Source organism: Triticum urartu, chromosome 6A, assembly GCF_056163025.1.
Source record: "Triticum urartu cultivar PI428250 chromosome 6A, HENAU_Tu73, whole genome shotgun sequence".
In the NCBI taxonomy this organism is placed as follows: Eukaryota; Viridiplantae; Streptophyta; class Magnoliopsida; order Poales; family Poaceae; genus Triticum; species Triticum urartu.
Genome location: NC_141878.1, coordinates 104,404,994 through 104,424,344, shown reverse-complemented (window position 1 = coordinate 104,424,344; position 19,351 = coordinate 104,404,994). Strand labels below are relative to the sequence as shown.

General features: G+C 46.3%; 1 long non-coding RNA gene across 9 annotated transcripts; it reads left to right on the top strand.

Annotated features, from left to right (window-relative positions):
- The first annotated feature begins 9,152 nt into the window (after positions 1 to 9,152).
- LOC125517243 (uncharacterized) lies at positions 9,153 to 13,802 on the top strand. 9 transcript variants are annotated; one of them, XR_007287494.2, is made up of 6 exons: positions 9,153 to 9,405; positions 9,770 to 10,116; positions 10,222 to 10,305; positions 10,783 to 11,359; positions 12,488 to 12,618; positions 12,731 to 13,802. It is a non-coding gene; the product is annotated as an uncharacterized LOC125517243 (long non-coding RNA). The 9 variants fall into 9 exon arrangements; XR_007287491.2 differs by having other exon boundaries at positions 10,222 to 11,123; positions 11,217 to 11,359; positions 12,731 to 13,800; XR_007287490.2 differs by having other exon boundaries at positions 10,222 to 10,996; positions 11,217 to 11,359; positions 12,731 to 13,799.
- The last annotated feature ends 5,549 nt before the right edge of the window (positions 13,803 to 19,351 follow it).

Sequence of the window (19,351 nt, the reverse complement as noted above, 5' to 3'; positions counted from 1 at the left end):
ACATGCGGAAACCAAAACGGCCATCCAAGTAGGGTCTGACACTCAACACTGGTCATACAACTAACATGTGGTGATGAACATACGACGACCAACTTGCCCATGTCAAGTTTACATAACTATTAGCATGTCATGGTCAAGCGTGAAAAACAGACAAACCACGGGTAGCATGGTTGCTTAACCTCCGCCTAACCAAAACCAGCTAGGGCTGGAGACGACACAATTGTTAGAGCATGTGCATGGGTACGACTTGCATTAAAATTAGTTTGTAATATTCCTTTGTACCATTGTGGAGTGTTTATGTTCCCTATTTTACATGTCTTGTTAAAATTATTGGTAGTAATATATGAAAATAATTTACCACTAGATCCTTCATCTAGATAACACACGCAAAAGGTGTGTGCGGCATTTAAGATTGATGCTCGCATGAGTACATGTCTTGAGAATCCTTAACTATCCAAGTTATAAGGGTAAAGAAGATTGAACAACTTACCTACCACTTACGTGTGAAAAGTATTGGCTTGAGTCATCAACAAATCCTTAACTTTATATCGGTGAAACCTTAATTATTGCCACAGTTAAAGTCATAGAAGGTACAATAACAAATATAGAGAATCAAAAGGTAGATAAAAATATTGAAGTCTCATAGATTGGCCTCACAGAGAGAAGGTGATATAAGCTAGCCAAGGAGCATCGACCCATTTTATGTTCACTACACCAGAGGCTCACACCGTTTTTGGTCGACACCATTTTATGGTTATGCATCTCCATCTTAAGAGCTTGTGCCATCTTAATATCAAAAGAGAGCTAGGATACGATAGGATTTGGAGACATTAGGAATGCCAGCTTTACGGGAGGAGAAACCCAGGCATGTGGAACGAGCAGTGGCGTACATCATCTTACCCCGACCAGCAGCTACTATGAAAGACACGGGCACCGCGATCGACTCGGCACGGCTCGCCACCGAGAGGCGGCGGCGCGTCGGAGTTTCTCCGCGACGGATGCAAGCTGCGCGCCACTTGACCCGCCATGGAGCCCCGCCTGCGTACGTCGTGACGGAGTAGATGCAGCTGGCTGGGCGACGACTGAGAAGCGATGCTCCCCTTCCTCGAGGATTGCCGGCTCGAGCCGAACATCCCTCGAGAAGAGCAGCTACACATGTTTCTGCTCCAGGCGTCGGCATCGCATCCAAGTTCCAAAAGAAAGACGACCGACCGGGGATAGGAGCGGGACCGGCCTCTCGATGCCATGCCCGTTCGCCAGGTCAAGTTGTGCACCCACCAGGCCACCATCAGACCTGTATCTTTCTCTTCACTCACGTACTGCTAGTCCCTGCTACACACTCCTACGGCGTGCTTTGCGACTATCAGTACCTGTACTAACCCTATCTACGGTGCTACACTATAACTAAACATTGCACAATCAGCGTCTGCCTTTGCCGTCCAACCGATTTTTTCCCGGTTCTATTGTTTATTTACGACGACTTGAAATGCATTAATCATACGTGACTTTGACGCGACACTCCTCCGTCACGTACTGGTGGGGAGCGGTGGATGGAGTAGGAGACTGCATAGCATACTGCTGCCTCGAATATATACTGGAAAAAAATGCTTGCACCACGTGTGTAGATGACGTATATATCACTCCAAACAAAAGGTAACGTATACTAAACCACAATAATACCACGTCACGTATTCTCATTTTTCTTGTGGGATTCCACGTCACGTCTATGATCGGCGGAATCGGTGGATGGACGTACCGCGTACGTAAGTTCGTAGCCACAGATAAAAATACATGACGGGCCCAGTTAATTAGTAGTGTGCTGCTTTAAGCTGGCGAGGGAAAATACTGAGCGCATCAGCTAGCTAGCTAGGCATGTTGGTCTACACGGACGGGCACCTACAATACATGGGCGCACGTACGCGGTACACCCTGCAAGTGAGATGTACACCTACTAGTACTCCTCAGTTTTTAGAGGAAGTCTCCTGCCTTCCATATTTCCGTGAGTTATTTTATATGTTAGTACGTACACTAACTATTTAATAAAGTCATGTATCAACCACGCACTATTTTACTACTGCTAACCTAGACTCATTATCTTAAGCAGGAGACTAGACTAGACTAGTAGGTGTATTTCATGTCACTGTCCACAGAAAAGTATTTTGGCAGACACGAAAAAGGAAGGACAAACCAGAAAACAAGATGCTGTATACTCCTGCTTTCTCTGAGAAACACATATCGCATGCTAACCAGTAGCATTTCACCGCCCGCTACGTTGTTATTTATTGGCAACGATCGATCCACAATCCATCGACACCTCGGATGATGCCACGCTAACCAGCCGAATCCCTTGATTGGTTTGATTAACGGCGCTCCCTCCCACGAGCCGAAGACCCATGCCATGCCAATTATCATGTAGTACTACTGTACACCTATGATTTGGATTACTGTTGGTTTACTGCGAGATTATGCTCTGTGGACATGATTATGCTTTGCCATGACGGTTTGACGGGTGAGGATGATTAGCGTGGCCTTTGAGCGGATACACCCTTCGTCTCTCTAGAATTTTGTTGCGTTTCCACAGGGTGTATTGACAATGGAGTAGTTAAATGTCATGATGACGAATTGACAATGGATACCAGCCGTCACGATTGCATGATAATTTTTTGATGGTCTGTGCCTTTCGGAAAAGGGATAATATGTATAAATTGTGGTTAGAACATCTACAGCCGGACGCCGAAACCCGCCCTAAACGTCCAGACGAACAACCCGGTCACTGATCGGTTGTGAAATTTCGACCCGAATGGGCGCCACAAACCGGACTTAAACTTCCGGACTGCCTGACACTCCTCGTATCCAGCCCAAATATGAGACCGATATGGGGGCGCCCGGGCGTGTCCGCCACGCCGAACCGACGCGGGTCCCACATGAAAATAGTCCGAAACCGGGCAGTTCGATGCTCGTCTACTCCGTCGGACCGGTGTCGCCGCGTGGCGCTGCTCCGGTGGGGCGCGTAGTGCTTAGCCCGGCTATTTAGGCCGACCACCGACACCGAAACCCTACCCCTCCACATTTTTCTCCTCCCATTCGCCATTGCCTCCACTTTCCACTCCACGCCCGCCACCACTAGTAGGCATACCCCCACGCTGCCGGGTGAGGAGCTACCCATTTATAACGCTGCAGCGCCGACTGAGGCTCCTTGAGCAGATCCTGACAAGGCACGAAGCTCGGATGCCGCGGGCTACCACCGGATACAGTGGATCCGGAGGAGGAGGAGGAGGTGGTGGAGGTGGAGGTGGTTGAAGATGAGGAGGAGGATGTCGGGGACGCTGGGGACGCGGATCTGCAGGTGGAGCAGCATGCCATCCTCGATTCCCTCCGCTCGAAGTCAGATGTGGTGGCCAGATGCCCTCGTCGACATAAGATGGAGGCGGAACACGCCGCAAGGGAGGAGGAGATACTTGCCTACATGGATGAGGTCGAGGAGAAGGAGGAGTCGGAGCCTTCCTACGTGCCCGTCCACCCGGAGCCCAGCACCGACATCGTGGACCAAGTAGGGGCTGGTGCGCCTGGCCCAATATGGCCAAGGCGCCCCCCCCCCCCCCCCCCCCCCGCGCCTATAGCCCATGCTAACCTAAAGGATGTGGGGGAACCCTTTGTGCACTTTCGGACCATTCATGAATCTTCTGGAAGCTTCCCGGTACAATACCGAAAAATCAAACTTTTCCCGGAACCCCGATAACAACTTTCCATATATGAATCTTTACCTTCGGAGCACCTCGTGATTTCCTGGTCCCATCCGAGACTCCGAATAACCTTCAGACTTCACCATACTAATATCTTATTACTACCCTAGCGCTACTGAACGTTAAGCGTGCGACGCTACGGGTTCGAGAATCATGTAGACATGATCGAGAATCCTCTCCGGTCAATAACCAATAGCAGGACCTGAATGCCCATATTGGTTCCTACATATTCCACAAAGATCTTTATCGGTTGAACCACGATGTCAAGGATTCAGTTAATCCCGTATGCAATTCTCTTTGTCCAGCGATATGTTATTTGCCCGAGATTCGATCGTCAGTATCTTCATACCTAGTCCAATTTTGTTACAACAAGTCTCTCGACTGTGCATTGAAATTAGTTCAATACTACTATTCCTTTGTACCACTGCCGCATGCCTGTCTTGCCTATTTTGCATGTCTTGTTAAAATCATTGGTATTACTTAACACCTAAAAATAATGTACCACTAGATCCTTCACCTGGTACTAAGAAGCACGCCGATGACACATGCAAACGGTGCATGCGGCATTCAAGATTGATGCTCGCATGAGCACATGTCTTGAGAATCTTTAACTATCCAAGTTATAAGCGTAAAGAGGATTGAACATTTTACCTATAAGTAAAGTATTGGCCGGAGGCATCAACAAATCTTGAACTTTATATGAGTTTGTGAAACCTAAATTATTGCCACAATTAAAGTCATACATGGTACACTAACATATCAGGAAGAATCAAAAGGTAGATACAAATATTAAAGTGCCATAGATAGGCCTCAGAGAAAGCAGATGATATAAACTAGCCAAAGAGCATCGACCCCATTTTGTGCCCATTACACTAGAGGGCTCATAATATTTTTGGTCGATACTGTTTTATAGTTATGCAAGTTCATCTTAATATCGAGGGAGACGGCATACGATAGGATCGAGAGGCATTAGAAATGACACATTTAAGGCCTGAAGCAATCCGGCATCCGAAACGAGCAGCGGTGTACATTGCCTTGCCTCAGCCGGCAGCTCCTCTGAAAGATACGGGCACCGCGAATGACTCAACACGTCTCTCCTCCGAAATTTCACGAGGGTTCGGAGTATGTCCGCGACGAGTGAAGTCTAAAATAAACCCTGAGCTTGTAGAGGATGGCGCAAACAAACCCTCATCTTTAAATCCCAAAAGTTGGTACCCCGTATTTACATATCCCGGTCAATCCAGACCCTGTATGAGTAAAATCCTGTTTGGTGTAATACGAATGGCTTGATCCCAGCCGGGATTGATTTCTACTATCACTTACTACATGGGCCCATCTGTCATATGCTTTCCTCCATCTCTACGGGTGTGTCTGGTAGCATGTATGGATCTAGCCTATTTGTTGTCATATCATACATGCTGAGTGTAGACATACTGATGAGTCCATGCAGTTGCTGTTGTTTGGCAGTGATGTATGCGCTAAGACATGCTGAGCTGAGATTTTGTTTGGCAGCCTGCATGTGTTTAGACATGCTGAACAATTTCGAATTCTGAATATTTTTTTGAATGATGAAAAAAATTGAAAAAATGTCAACACAAATTTAAACATATTTTGAAAATTTAAATAAAATTTGATATTCGGAACTTTTTTGAAAAATTAAAATAAAATTTGAAATTCTATTTTTTAAATTTGAACATATTTGAAATTACGAGTTTTTTTAAAATTTAAACAATATTTGAATATTTTATAAAAAAATAAAATTCTATTTTTTTTCAAAATTCAAACAATTTTGATTTCCTTTTGAAATTCTGAACATTTATGATTTTTTAGAAAAATTGAAATTTCAAACAAAATTTTGAAATTATGTTTTTTTGAAAATTTAAACAATTTTGAAATTCAATTTTTCCATTTTTTTTGAAATTCTAAAGTTTTTCGAAAATTTAAACAAATTTTGAAATTCTGATTCTTTTTGAAAAAATAAACATATCTGGACGTGGTCTGGTCGGTGGGGACGAGTGTCAGGGCAAGCATAGCTGCCTTCATGCACCCTGTCTGGGGTGCATGAGATGAGCATAGCTGAGGGCACTTTTATGCATCAAACCCATGCACCCTACCAAACAAGCAAAAGTGAGTCGGATTGAGAATTTTTGCCCTCATGCACCCTCCATACACCCTACCAAACACACCCTACCTCAATGCCAAGTGTGGCGAGGCGCGGCTGGCGTTCAAGATGTTCGATCTGCTCCTGGACACGGACCTGCTATGGCAACCTCCGCTAGTGGGAGCAGCTGCTTGGCGACGCCCTCCAGGCACCTCACAAGCTCCTCGTCCAGCCCGTCCAACCCGCGGACAGTGTCGGCAATGGTGGTGATGGGGGTACCACCGGCAGCAGCCTGGGCGGCTTGGTCTTCCCTTTTTTTGAGCATCAGTACAGACACAAGCGCTCATATACACGCGCATACACTCACCCCTATGAACGCACACACGCACACTCTACCCCATGAGCACCTCCGAGAGACTGAGCCGGCATATCATCTTGAGATTTACGAAGTCACCGTAGGCGCCTCGTCGTCGACGGAAACGTCAATGTATCGCCGGAAATTCTGAAATAAATCCAGGAATAATGCGAGCACCAGAATTTGAACCCTGATGGGTTGGGGATACCACTGTTCACCTAACCAATTCAACCACGGGTTGATTCGCCGGCTTGGTCTTCCCTGAACTTCATGAGGTGCGCTGCGAGTCTGGCCCGCTTGAAGAAGACGAAGGCGACGAGGTTGGTGCCTTGGTCGACGAAATGAGTTCATCTCGGCCGTACTTCTGGTGCCGCTCGCCGGCGCCGCGTAGTGCTGCGGCTAGTGCTTCTCCCCACCATAAGCAGCTGCTGCCCTTGCTAGTCAGCAGCATGTACTGCTGCTGTTGCTGCTCGCCGCCGCATATTGCTACTGTTTGTGTTCTCGCCACCGCGGCGCGCATAGAAAGAGGCAAAGAACAGCTTCCTACACGCGCATGCTACAAGCTAAACTCATACATGGTGACACTCTCGCCCTAGTTGTGCTATGTGCTAATGCACAACAACACAATAGTGAGCAAAATCATCAGAAGACCCCCCATTTGCAACCGCGCCTGGAGCTCCTGCACTAGCTTGGCCTCAAACAAGAAGAACGTCGCCATATATTGGCTGTCAGACTCTTGGGTCTATGGTTGTCGTCCGGTGGCTGCCATCTTGTGCTACTCTCCTCTGCTCAAGCTCGGGGCGCTGCTGGGAATGGCCTCTGCTGGGGTGCAAGTGCGGGGCCAATGCAGCAAAGACTGGGAAGGACACGGCCACAACGTTGCCAGCAGTGCACGCGTAGGTATACGCGATCCTCATGTGCGTCCGCAAGTACGCGTACACGTACGCCAGTGAGAGAAGCGAGATCCTGGCCAGGATTGTGCTTTTCCCGATGTGTCAAACGTATCTAGGGTTCGGATAGACCGGGATTAAAAAGGTCAAGATACATACTTCAAGAATTTGGAGGTGAGGGTCTATTTGCGCCCACCTCTACAATCTTAGGGTTTATTTCAAACTTTACTTGTCCACGACGGACGCAAGCTACGCGTCAATTGACCCGCCTTGGAGCCCGGCCGTGTTGCGTCGAGTCGGAGTAAATGATACTAGCTGGGTGAGGACTGAGACGCGATGATTCCCTATCAGAAGAAGTGCCAGATCGAGCCGAACCACCCTCGGGAAGGGAAGCAACACATGTACATGTTCCTGGTATCCCAGGTCGCAACAGAACGACGACCGGCCAGGGATAAGAGCGGGACCCGGCTCTGGATGCCATGCCCGTTCGCCAAGCCATGTTGTGCACCCACCAGGGCAGGCAAATTTTCGTGTTTTGACCCTTTTCTGCCGTCAGAGACCTTGGCGGTAGGCTGTTATACCCTACCGCCATGATCTCTGGCGGTAGTAAAAGGGTCAGATCTTGAATTTTTTTCAAACTAGAATCAAATCTTAAATAGGCTTCAAAAAAAGATCAAAACATGAAATTTAGCCACCAGGGCACCACCACACCTGTCTCTCTCTTCTGTCACGTACTACTAGCCCCGTTAATTCCCTAAAAAAGGTCCCCGTTACAGTTTACACGGTACTACTACTGCATGCTTTGCGACTAGCTGAACACTGCACTCAGCGTCTGCCCCTGCCGCTCAACTGATTGCTTCCGGCTTTATTGTCCTTTTACAATGACTTGACATGTATTGATCATACGTGACGGTGATGCGACTCCCCTCGTCACGTACAGGTGCGGGATGATCGATGGAGTACGAGACTCTGCTGCCAAAAAAAGTTACTGTAATGTAATAATAATACGACGTCATGTATTCTCGTTTTACTAGATTCCACGTTACATACTCGGTACTCATGGTCTACGATCGCCGGAATCGGTGGATGGACGTATGGACGTGGGCCCAGTTAATCAGGTGGTACTGTAATGTGTTGTTTTTCGCGGGAGAGGTAATACTGTACGCATCAGCTAGCTAGCTTGCCCATATCTTTATTCTTAATAGAGCAGTTAGTAGTCTTCGTCGGTCAATTTTCGTCCCATCACTTTCATCCGGTTTTTTCGTAGGTTTATTTTGTAGATTTTTTTTCGTTCCATCCACCACCTCCCCTTCGTTGGTTTTACCGTCACGACAGAACCGGTGGACTCCCTCTGTCAATCCCTCGCTAGCCCTACCTCGTCTGCCATCTCCAGTTGCAGCCGCCGCCACACCTGGCGACCCCTGCGCAGCACACCCACGCCGCCGGACAGCCCCGCCGCCCATACCTGCCGTCCCCTGCGCCACCCATCGCCGCCTCGCCCCGCCTGCCGCCTCCCCTTCACGCTGGCGCGCACTCGCCTCGCCTGCACCGGGCTACTTGTGATCTGGACGCCGTCGGTGATCTGGACCAAAAGGTAATCCCATTCATCTCCCCACCTTTCCTTCTTCTCGTTGGTCAAGTCCTTGTTCTCTGTCAATCAGGTGCTCATTCTCATATTTCACACGTACATGGCCGCCGGAAGGGTGGAAGAATCGACAATGTTAAGACTTTCATGGTATTTTTTTTCAATACAACGTATTATTTTGTCACCACTAAGCTTGTTCATTTCTCCATAATTTCTCTAAGCCCACAGACTACATGTACAGACATGATTCTTTTTTGAACTGCAGCTAACACTTCATGTTGAAGAGAACTTTGGTTTTCGTGGTTTCCTCTTTATAAAGCCAGCAGCAAGCTGAAAATCTCTATTTTTAATGAAGTAGTTGGTAGTCTTTGCTGGTCAATTTTCGTTCCACCACTTTTGTTCGGTTTTTTTTATAAATTTTTTTTCGTTCCGTCCACCACCTCCCCTCCGTTGGTTTTACCGTGGCGACAGAACCGGGGGGACTCCCTGTGTCAATCCCTCGCTAGCCCTACCTCGTCTCCCGTCTCCAGTCGCAGCCGCCGCCACACCTGGCGACCCCTGCGCAGCACACCCACGCCACTGGACAGCCCCGCCGCCCATACCTGCCGTCCCCTGCGCCACCCATCGCCGCCTCGCCCCGCCTGCCGCCTCCCCTTCACGCCGGCGCGCGCTCGCCTCGCCTGCACCGGGCTACTTGTGATCTGGACGCCGTCGGTGATCTGGACCAAAAGGTAATCTCATTCATCTCCCCACCTTTCCTTCTTCTCGTCGATCAAGTCCTTGTTCTCTGTCAATCAGGTGCTCATTCTCATATTTCACACGTACATGGCCGCCGGAAGGGTGGAAGAATCGACTATGTTAAGACTTCCCTGATATTTTTTCCAATACAACGTATTATTTTGTCACCACTAAGCTTCTTCATTTCTCCATAATTTCTCTAAGCCCACAGACTACATGTACAGACGTGATTCTTTTTTGAACTGCAGCTAACACTTCATGTTGAAGAGAACTTTGGTTTTCGTGGTTTCCTCTTCATAAAGCCAGCAGCAAGTTGGAAAGGGAGGCTAATTCTGCAGCCACATGTCTCTTTTGCAGCACGAGAAGCAACAATGGTGAAAAGAGGAGGAAGATGACGGACGGCGATGGAAGCTGCAGGCGATGAGCTAGCAGCGAGGGACACAGAGGACACCAAGCAGACCTTCGGGCCGGATAGAGACACATTTATCAGGATTGTCTTCGTGTAGCGGGTGATGGATAATGAGGGATGGGACCTCGGCTTGACGCTCTTCAAGATTGTCGTTTTATTTGGGAGCCTGCCCTCCTATCGCCACCAGGTGCCCGACCTTAATTCGTGTTCTGCTCCTGTTAATTTCTCTTGTGAAATTGCTATCAGGTATTTGTGGTTGCTTTTGTAAAGGAAGATATCAACCCAAGATATCATGGTATGAATCAGCACATGAATCAAAAAGCAAGAAGTTGCTCCTTCCATTTTCCTTTCCTCTTCTGGTACTACTCACACACCTTCTCCTCTTGTGAATCATATGCAGACGGCACACAAGATCAGCTTAGGATGCTTGTACCACCAATTTGATGGCTTTCAACCAAATTGTGCTAACTCTGGCGTGAGAACGGTAACATATATGTTTTCCTCTAGGCGTCATAGCATTGTGGATTTGCATCATTACTTCAGCAGGCTAGCTGGATGTGATCTAGACATAGGTGATTTTGAGCCAACACCAGCCTTAAAAGTATGTCTCTGTTTTCTCTCATGCTTCTACTATGATGCCCCGCATCATGTGTTTGTTAAAATGCTTAACAAATCTGAAGTAAGTTCATGCCAGCCACATGCTTGCGACGATGCCTCTCATAGATCTCTAATACTAACCTGCATGCCAAACTTACTCTCGTTATTAGGCAAGACTAGATTGGATGGATATAACTAATCTAATATATTTTCGAATGTGATCATGGATGCATTTAATGTTGAATAATATCTCCTACATCATAATTGAAGGTAAGTAGGTAATAGTAATTTTTCATATATTGTTTGTTCTAGGTACTGCACTAATGTTTCTACAGGAAACATTTTACCTGACACATGTTTACAGGTACACGCACTTTAGAAGCCACAAACCAGTCCAACTCATGTCTGATGATTTGGTAGAGCTGTCGTAACCATGGAACTGGCTTCATTTATTGATAAGATTATGTTCATTGATCCCAAGACTATGCTCATGGGACAAGGATTAAGGAAGGTCGCCATGGGATGATTTACAAGGAATTGCCAGTATTACGTGAGAAGGCCCAAGGCTGGAATCAACGGTAGCAAGTTATTGTTTCCCGTGAAGCCTTTTGTTTTTATTAATTACATTAGATCATGACTTCTTTCTGGATCAATCATTATTGGATGGTAATTATATCTACTAGTTTAGCTTGGAAACATCTAAAGGTAACAACAAAAAAGCCGTCAGGAAAACACACGAAATCTGAACTTACACTCAATTATATGCACTCACGCTGAATTTTCTTCTTTTTGGTTCAGTTTCATAGCAGTGAAGGGGAGAGCAAGCGACTAACCAACACTAATGCGTAAAATGTAAAGAGAAAAGCATGATGGGGAAGGATTAACTTTCATTCAAGAGGTGGCCATTGAGTTGGGCAGATGAAGTTGTGGAACAACTTAAGGTCAGGGCTTCTTCGGACACGCAATGATTATTGAGATTGCAAGCAGAATGTCTTTAAGGAGTTCATTTGCCATATAGATGATGTCCCTATTTTACCGAACCAACTGGTAATTACTAGATATAATTTTCTGTTACATACAAATAGTGTGCAGTCATTTGAGAAGTGAAACATGGTGCGTAAACTTAGGTCTGAATCTTGATAATCTCAAGGTCGCTACAGTACTATACTAGATACATCATATTTGCCAAGTGGTCCCCTTTCCCAATTGATTGTCAAAATAGGTGTTAAATCAATTTCTTCTGGACCAGGTTACGGGATGAACAAGTGCATGTCCCAGAACTTCAATGTTGATTAATTTTCTTAAGATGGAGTAGTTCACATGGTTCTATTTTGAGAATTCCGCCACCCCATTCGCGTGTAGCCCTAGAATATTATCAAGGCAGGATACATTGTCCCAACGCACCGAGTCGGCAAGCCCTCAGATGTGGAACCAGATTCATCACACATGCGGTTCTATCCATGGTGGTGCAGTGCGACAGTCTGTACTATGTTGCAGTTAATCTTGTGATAATGATATGCTATTCATTTGTTATTTTCAACAAATATTAGATATGATTGTTTTCATAATTATGAACCAAATTTTGCTTGTACGCATTCCTCTTATCTTTGCTTCAACTCTTTTCCTTTTATTTGTGCTGCATGGTGTAACCTGATTTGGTTGATCATTGGTGCATGCACTTGATTTGGTTTATCTTCGTGTAGCGTGCAGGGAACCTAATTCGACTTACATCTCGTGGGTGATGTGAAAAATTATGTACTCCCTTTACATGGAGTTGTTAGTTTTGTTGGCCTCCAATGCTTGACCATTTGGCTAAATATTTATTTTCTGGCTTAATTCTATAGATAACACCGATTATAGTGGATGAATGTCCATAAAAAAATTGATCTATTATGTGGCACTTTATGTTTCTTGATTCTAGACTGGTTCATATTAGCACTTGTACTAAATGAAAAGTGTTCATGCTCTGATATGGATCTCATGTTCTGAATTTAGGTGAAAAGTTTTCTTTCTTAAATTTTGTCATTATTACTGGAACTGAAATTTCGCTCTGTTTTCATGACCTCTAGCTGCACAGGTAAACCATGCCGCCACCGCTAGGGAGCTCTTGGTTGCACTGCAAGCTGCAGGCCTTGTCAACTTGCTCGTGTCACTTAAGCGCCATAACTTCGCCCCGCTCAAGATGGATAGTTTTCTGCAGGTTCGCCTCGCCCACTTCCTATCCTACTACATTTGGATAATGACACTAAGTTCTAGCAAAAGCTGCAACTTAACATAATGTCACTCAATGATGTCTGTGGCGGTTATAGCAGGGCGAGGACGGTGGGAAGTTTGTGGCACGCGTTGGAGTTGATTCCTGTGTTGTTGTAACGCCCTCGATGCAGCTATATCTCCCACGTGTCGAAGCACGACTTAGAGGCATAACCGCATTGAAAGTAATATCGCAAGTGAGGTAATCTTCACACAAATCCATGTAATACATAAGGGAAAAGACATACATAGTTGGCTTACAATCGCCACTTCACATAATACATGAAAAAAACATTACATCATCCAGATACAAACAAGGTCCGACTACGGAACCAAAATAAAAGAAGAACCCCAAATGCGACACGGTCCCCGATCGACCCCAACAGGGCTTCACTACTGATCAACTAGAATGAAACAACACAAAGGACACGATCTTCATCGAGCTCCTCCTTGAGCTTGGTTGCGTCGACTGCACGGACTCATCGGCACCTGCAAGCTGGTTTTGGAAGTATCTGTGAGCCACAGGGACTCAACAATCTCGCACCCTCGCGATCAAGACTATTTAAGCTTATGGGTAAGGTAAAGATATGAGGTGGAGCTGCAGCAAGCGACTAGCATATATGGTGGCTAACATACGCAAATGAGAGCGAGAAGAGAAGGCAAAGCACGGTCGATAAAAGTATGATCACGAAGTGATCCTATAGCGACCTACATCAAGCATAACTCCAACAACCGTGTTCGCTTCCCGGACTCCGTCGGAAAGAGACCATCACGGTTACACATGCGGTTGATTCATTTTAATTAGGGTCAACTTCAGGTTTTCTACAACCGGACGTTAACAAATTCCCATCTGCCCATAACCGCGGGCACGGCTTTTGAAAGTTCATAACCCTGCAGGGGTGTCCCAACTTAGCCCATCACAAGCTCTCACGGTCAACGAAGGAATAGACCTCCACCTGAGACCTTCCGATCAGACTCGGTATCCCGGTACAACAAGACATTTCGACAGGGTAAAACTAAACCAGCAACACCGCCCGAATGTGCCGACAAATCCCGATAGGAGCTGCACATATCTCTTTCTCAGGGCACACTCAGATTGTCTTAGGTACGGGTAGGCCAGCCCAGAGTTGCCGCTGGTGGCCACCGGTAGCTGACAGGTGGACCAACACTCAGAGGAGCCCTGGCCCGGGGGGGGGGGGTAAAATAAGATGACCCTTGGGCTGGCCGACCCAAGGGAAAGAAAAGGCTAGGTGGCAAATGGTAAAACCAATGTTGGGCATTGCTGGAAGAGCTTTACTTAAGGCGAACTGTCAAGGGGTTCCCATTATAGCCCAACCGCGTAAGGAACGCAAAATCCGGGAACATAACACCGATATGACGGAAACTAGGGCGGCAAGAGTGGAACAAAACAACAGGCATAAGGCCGAGCCTTCCACCCTTTACCAAGTATATAGATGCATTAATTAAATAAGATATATTGTGATATCCCAACAAGTAAACATGTTCCAACCAGGAACAACATCTCCATGTTTCAACAAGGAACAAAACTTCAATCTTCACCTGCAACTAACAACGCTATAAGAGGGGCTGAGCAAAGCGGTAACATAGCCAATCAACGGTTTGCTAGGACAAAGTGGGTTAGAGGCTTGGTTCAACAATATATGAGGCATGATAAACAAGTGGTAGGTATCGCAGCATAGGCATAGCAAAAGAGCGAGTATCTAGCAAGCAAAGATAGAAGTGATTTCGAGGGTATGATCATCTTGCCTGAGATCCCGCAAGGAAGAAGAACGAGTCCATGAAGAAGACAAATGGACGAAGACGAACGGTTCCTCACAACACGACGTTACCGGAACCAACCCGAAGAAGCAAACACCGGAAAGAAGCACACAACATAGTAAACAACCAAGCATAACATGGCATGATGCGCAAACAAGTATGATGCATGTCCGGATTAAAGAGGCATGGCAAAAGAGCACAAACAATCCTACAAATTAAGTGGAGTTGCATATTGACGGAACACCACATCAATTATTTAGTTCTCTCTCGGCTAGGTACCCAACAATATTAAATGTTATTAAGCATGGCAAGAGGTGAAGCATAAAAGAAACTATCTAACTAAGCAATTTAAATGGGGCCGGATATAACAAACAACAAATCTGGTAAATCCCCATATGCCTTAGTAATTTAAATCAACAATTTAAACATTTTAATTGTTGTTATCATGATGCAGATGACATGAACAAGTTTATGCGATTTTTATTAAAACTTGACAAGAGCATTATTATGAAGCATTTGACATCGTGGTGGAAAGGAAAAGGGTGCCACGACGACGAATCCGAAAATGATGCCACGACAACATATCGGTTATCCGGTAGCCCACGGGGATACCGGTGCAAAAGGAAGTGACGGGAGCGTGTCATGCCAGGATGGTGGGGTGCTCCCGATTACGGGGTTCCCACATGTCGGTGGCAAGGCAAAAGAGGGGCAACGTGCACCGAACAACTCCAACACGGAGCAAACACGAGCATTTCCTACAACATGCATTCATTCTCGGAAGGTCGTTTTGGTGGTATACCTTCGAAGCATGTGTTTCGGGCGGAACGAGTTCGTAGAGGGAAGTAGACGTTCTCGCAACGGCGGTAGTGGAAGTAGTTGTTCATGCGGCGGTAGTCGAACTTGACGATACCTTTACACGGGTCTTTGGCAACGGTAGTGGTACCCATTTTGTAGTCGTGCACATTCCGTAGATGTTCGAGGTCACGGCGAGGATCTTGACGTCCACGGAGTCTTCGAGGGTCGACGGTAGTGGTACTCGGGTCGTCGGTGACGGTAGTTGTTCTATGCATCGGGTGTCAAGGTACTTGCTGAGGTACTTGCCGTTCTTAGCGGTTCCGAAAACGACGGTAGAGGTACTTGGCGCTCTGGTTCTTGCGGGGTAGTCGAACTCGACGAATCCGAAGGGGTACTCAGCGAAACCGCGTAGTTGTACACCTGTTGAAGTAGTGGTACTCCGATGTCGACGATTTGTTGAACTTGGAGGGCCATCGGTAGTCTCCTGACTTGGGTCTCCGTGTACACGTCTTGACAGGTCCGGGGGTTCTCGATGGTGGCCAGAGTCTTCCTGATGGCGCCGTGGTGGTCTAGCAGCCGCAGCAACAAGGGCGTCGAGGCCCATGGGCGCAAAGGAGATGGAGAGGAGGCCGGTTCAGCGGTGAGGAGGATGTAGGGGAGGCCCGGGCAGTGCATGGGGCTGCTGTTGCTGCTCCGGCAAGCAGGCAGCGGGTCGAGGCGCTCGGGATCCCGCGCCCAGATCGAGCGGGGCGAGGGAGCTGCAGGACGGCATGGAGGTCGAGGAAGATGAGCTCGAGGCGGCGCTGGAGCATGGTGGCGCGGCGGCTGGACGAAGCAGGGGAACTCGATGGAGGTCGCCGGCGCGGAGAAGTCGCAGGCAAGGTGCGGGCGGCGGCTTCCGGGCGCGCAAGGCTCCTGGCATGGCGACGGTGAGGCATCGACGGTGGAGGCGCTGGCTGCCGGAGAGCGGTCGGAGACGCAGCGCTCCGGGTCACCGGCGCGAGGGGAGAAGGGCGACAGGCGTGGCTTCAAGGACTTGGCGCGGCGGCCTTGCTGGAGACGGGGAGGAGGCAAGATGGCGCGGCGGCGGCCTCACCGGAGTGGAGAAGGCGGCTCCATGGGGCGGCGCTCGGGGTAGGAGGTGCGTCGCACGAGGAGGACGAAGGGGGAAGGGAAGACAGCTAGAGAGGGAGGGATCGAGAGGTAGATGGATCGGGCAGCGCGCTCGCTGTCTCCTGGCGGCGCGAGGGAGACCTAGAGGAGGGGGTTGCGCGAGGGACTCTGGCTAGGTTTAGGTGGGAATGGGGCGGCCGAGCCTTAGGAGAGGGATGGGCCGGCGCTGGCTGAGCTAATGGGCCGGCCGGGTGGCCGAGGCCCAGGTAGCTGATGCCGCTGCTTTTCTATTACTTCAGACAGAAATACAAAAAGGAAAAAGCAGGGGGAAAAGGAGAGGAGCTAGAGAAATATAAAAATATATTCATGATCCTGAAAATGTGCTCTATTTAACAAAATTGGTTTGGAGATTTTAAAGGAAGTAAAAATAATTCAAGTTTGAATTAAATTCAAACTTGAACCATTTTAAACCCTAACCAAAACAATTTCAAAAGAGATGAAATTTGACAGAGAGGCTAGGTGCATGGTGTTAGAATATTGAGGCAAAGATGAACATTAAAAGAGAAGGGAATGTGACACTTGCCAAAAGAAGGAAGTGGAAGGAAGGAGAAGGAGATGATGCATGGGACAAAGGCATGGGGAATTATTTTGCAAGTGTGTTGAGGTGAATTCCAAAATAAAGGAATATTTAATATAGCTCCCTAATATCGGGAGGATATGTTATAAAGAGAATCACCATGTGAATTCCCTCGGCTAAATAGATCAACGATCTATGCAATTTATTTAGTTGAGTTCAGAAAAAGAAATGACATGATGGCATGATGACAATGCACATGATGCAATGATGAATGCAAAGAACCAAACAAATCACACGACGAAACCTGGAAACCCTGGAAGGCATCTGAAGCTCCGGTCTTGGGGCGTTACAACACTCCACCACTACGAGAGGATCCCGTCCCCAGATCTTGAATGGCACCGGAGGGAAAAACGGAAGAGAAAGAGAAGAGGTAACACTAAGTTGCTTCTTTGACAAACGAGTGAAACCAAATAACCTTGAGAGGTTGAACAAATTCAAGAAAAGAATACAACGAAGGTGAACAAAGTTGAAAACACTCCGTTAACAAGGAGGGACAAAGAACATTGCGAAAAACCTTGAGGTTGAAGGGCAAGATATATATTGAAAGCACTCCGGTTAAGAAGTTATGCAAGACTTGATACAGTGAAAAGAACTTGAGCAGAGGACACGACACTCCGTTTAAATGGATAGGTATGGAAAGAAACATGATCTTTGACAAAACGAGATGATGGGTTGAAAAGATGAACATCACAATGCCTCCGGAACAAAAGTAAGAATGGAATGGAGTGAACGAAGGGAAACAAGGTCTCGAGGTAGCATGCTTACAACAAAAGCTAGAATGGAGTTGTTGGAAAACCAACAACGAAGGAATAAGCTTGATACGGTCTTGTGGAGTACATCTCAAATTAATAGATGAAAAACCTGCCACTCACGGGAAAAGGAATTTGATTGGTAAGAACAAGGAGACGAGAACTTATTTCACCGGGAGGATAAATGAAGAACTTGGGACATTTATAAGCACCATAATTAGCAACAATCCTTAGGGAAGGCTTTAGGTGGAATATAACCCCAGATAACTCCAATGACGAGATTGATGGATTTAAAATACCTTATTGTTAACACCATGTGAATCATGAAACATGAACTCAAATTATCAAGAATGGCATAATACCACCTCCAATGACACGGAAGAAAGAATCGCACTCCGGATTACAATATGAAGAAAGCTTGAGCTTCTTAGAAAAGAATGTTGATGAACACTTCGAGAAGGAAATAAATCCTTGATGACCCATCATGTAGAAACTTCATGAAGAACTCCGGTAACAAAGGGTAATGACAAGAAAAAGACGTTTAAAAAAACACAAGGTGAAACCTTGTAATGATTTAAGATGGAACTTCGTGATGATGAGAGCTTGGAACTCCGGGAAAGAAAGATGAGCACTTGAAACCAAGAATGAGTATGATGAGCCACTCCGGAAAAACAGGAATTGAATAAACTCGATGAAACAAGAATAAGAATTACATTATGCGTATCCTTCACCAATTAAAACTGATGACAAGCAATGGAATTGGCATACTACTTATTCTCGTAGAAAGGATTAAGATAGATATAGCGCCAACTTGAGAATGCCCTCCACGAAACACCGGTGGAATCGAAACAACGAATGAATTTGATATGATAACGAAAGAAGAGGAATCTTGCATGAACCACCGTAAGAATTAAAAAAAACGATTGGAGAAAAGATAAAGAAAAACACCGTGAAGAATTGGAAAACAAATGAGGATACTTGGGGAAATTTAGATACAAGTGAACGAAGGGGTCACGAGCCGATTAAAGATCACTTGCACGAAGCACCGGTAAAATTTGAAGAATGATAGCTGAAAGCTGAGAATGAATAAATCTGAATTGATGGACTCCGGATGAACAAACTGAAAAGGCTCCTGAATTTATCCGGATGGATAAAAGAATTCTCACAATCGAACAATTATGAGAGAATGGCAACAAGCTAGAATCACAAATCTCTGAGAGAACGGATAAGATATGGATGTAAACTCTTCTTCGGTCTTCAAATGATGAGAATGACAACGAGAAACACCACCAAGAATTATTGAGGCACACCAGAATAATCAAAAGCGAAGAGATTGAGCCAATGATGAAAAGAATGTGAAAGATCTTGGAGAAAAGCATGTGACTGATGATAAATCATTCTTATGTCAAACTTTAAGATGAATTTGAGGGTAGCTCTGGGAAAATAAGAAGAGTCAGGTAAGATCCTGGGAAATGACATGTGGGTTAGGGCCCACTGAAAAGAAACACTGTAAAACGATTTAGAAGATAGATTGCGCCAGTTGAATTAAATGGCTAGAATAAGATAAGAACCTCGAAATAACTTGAATGGATTAGGAATGAAAACACGAA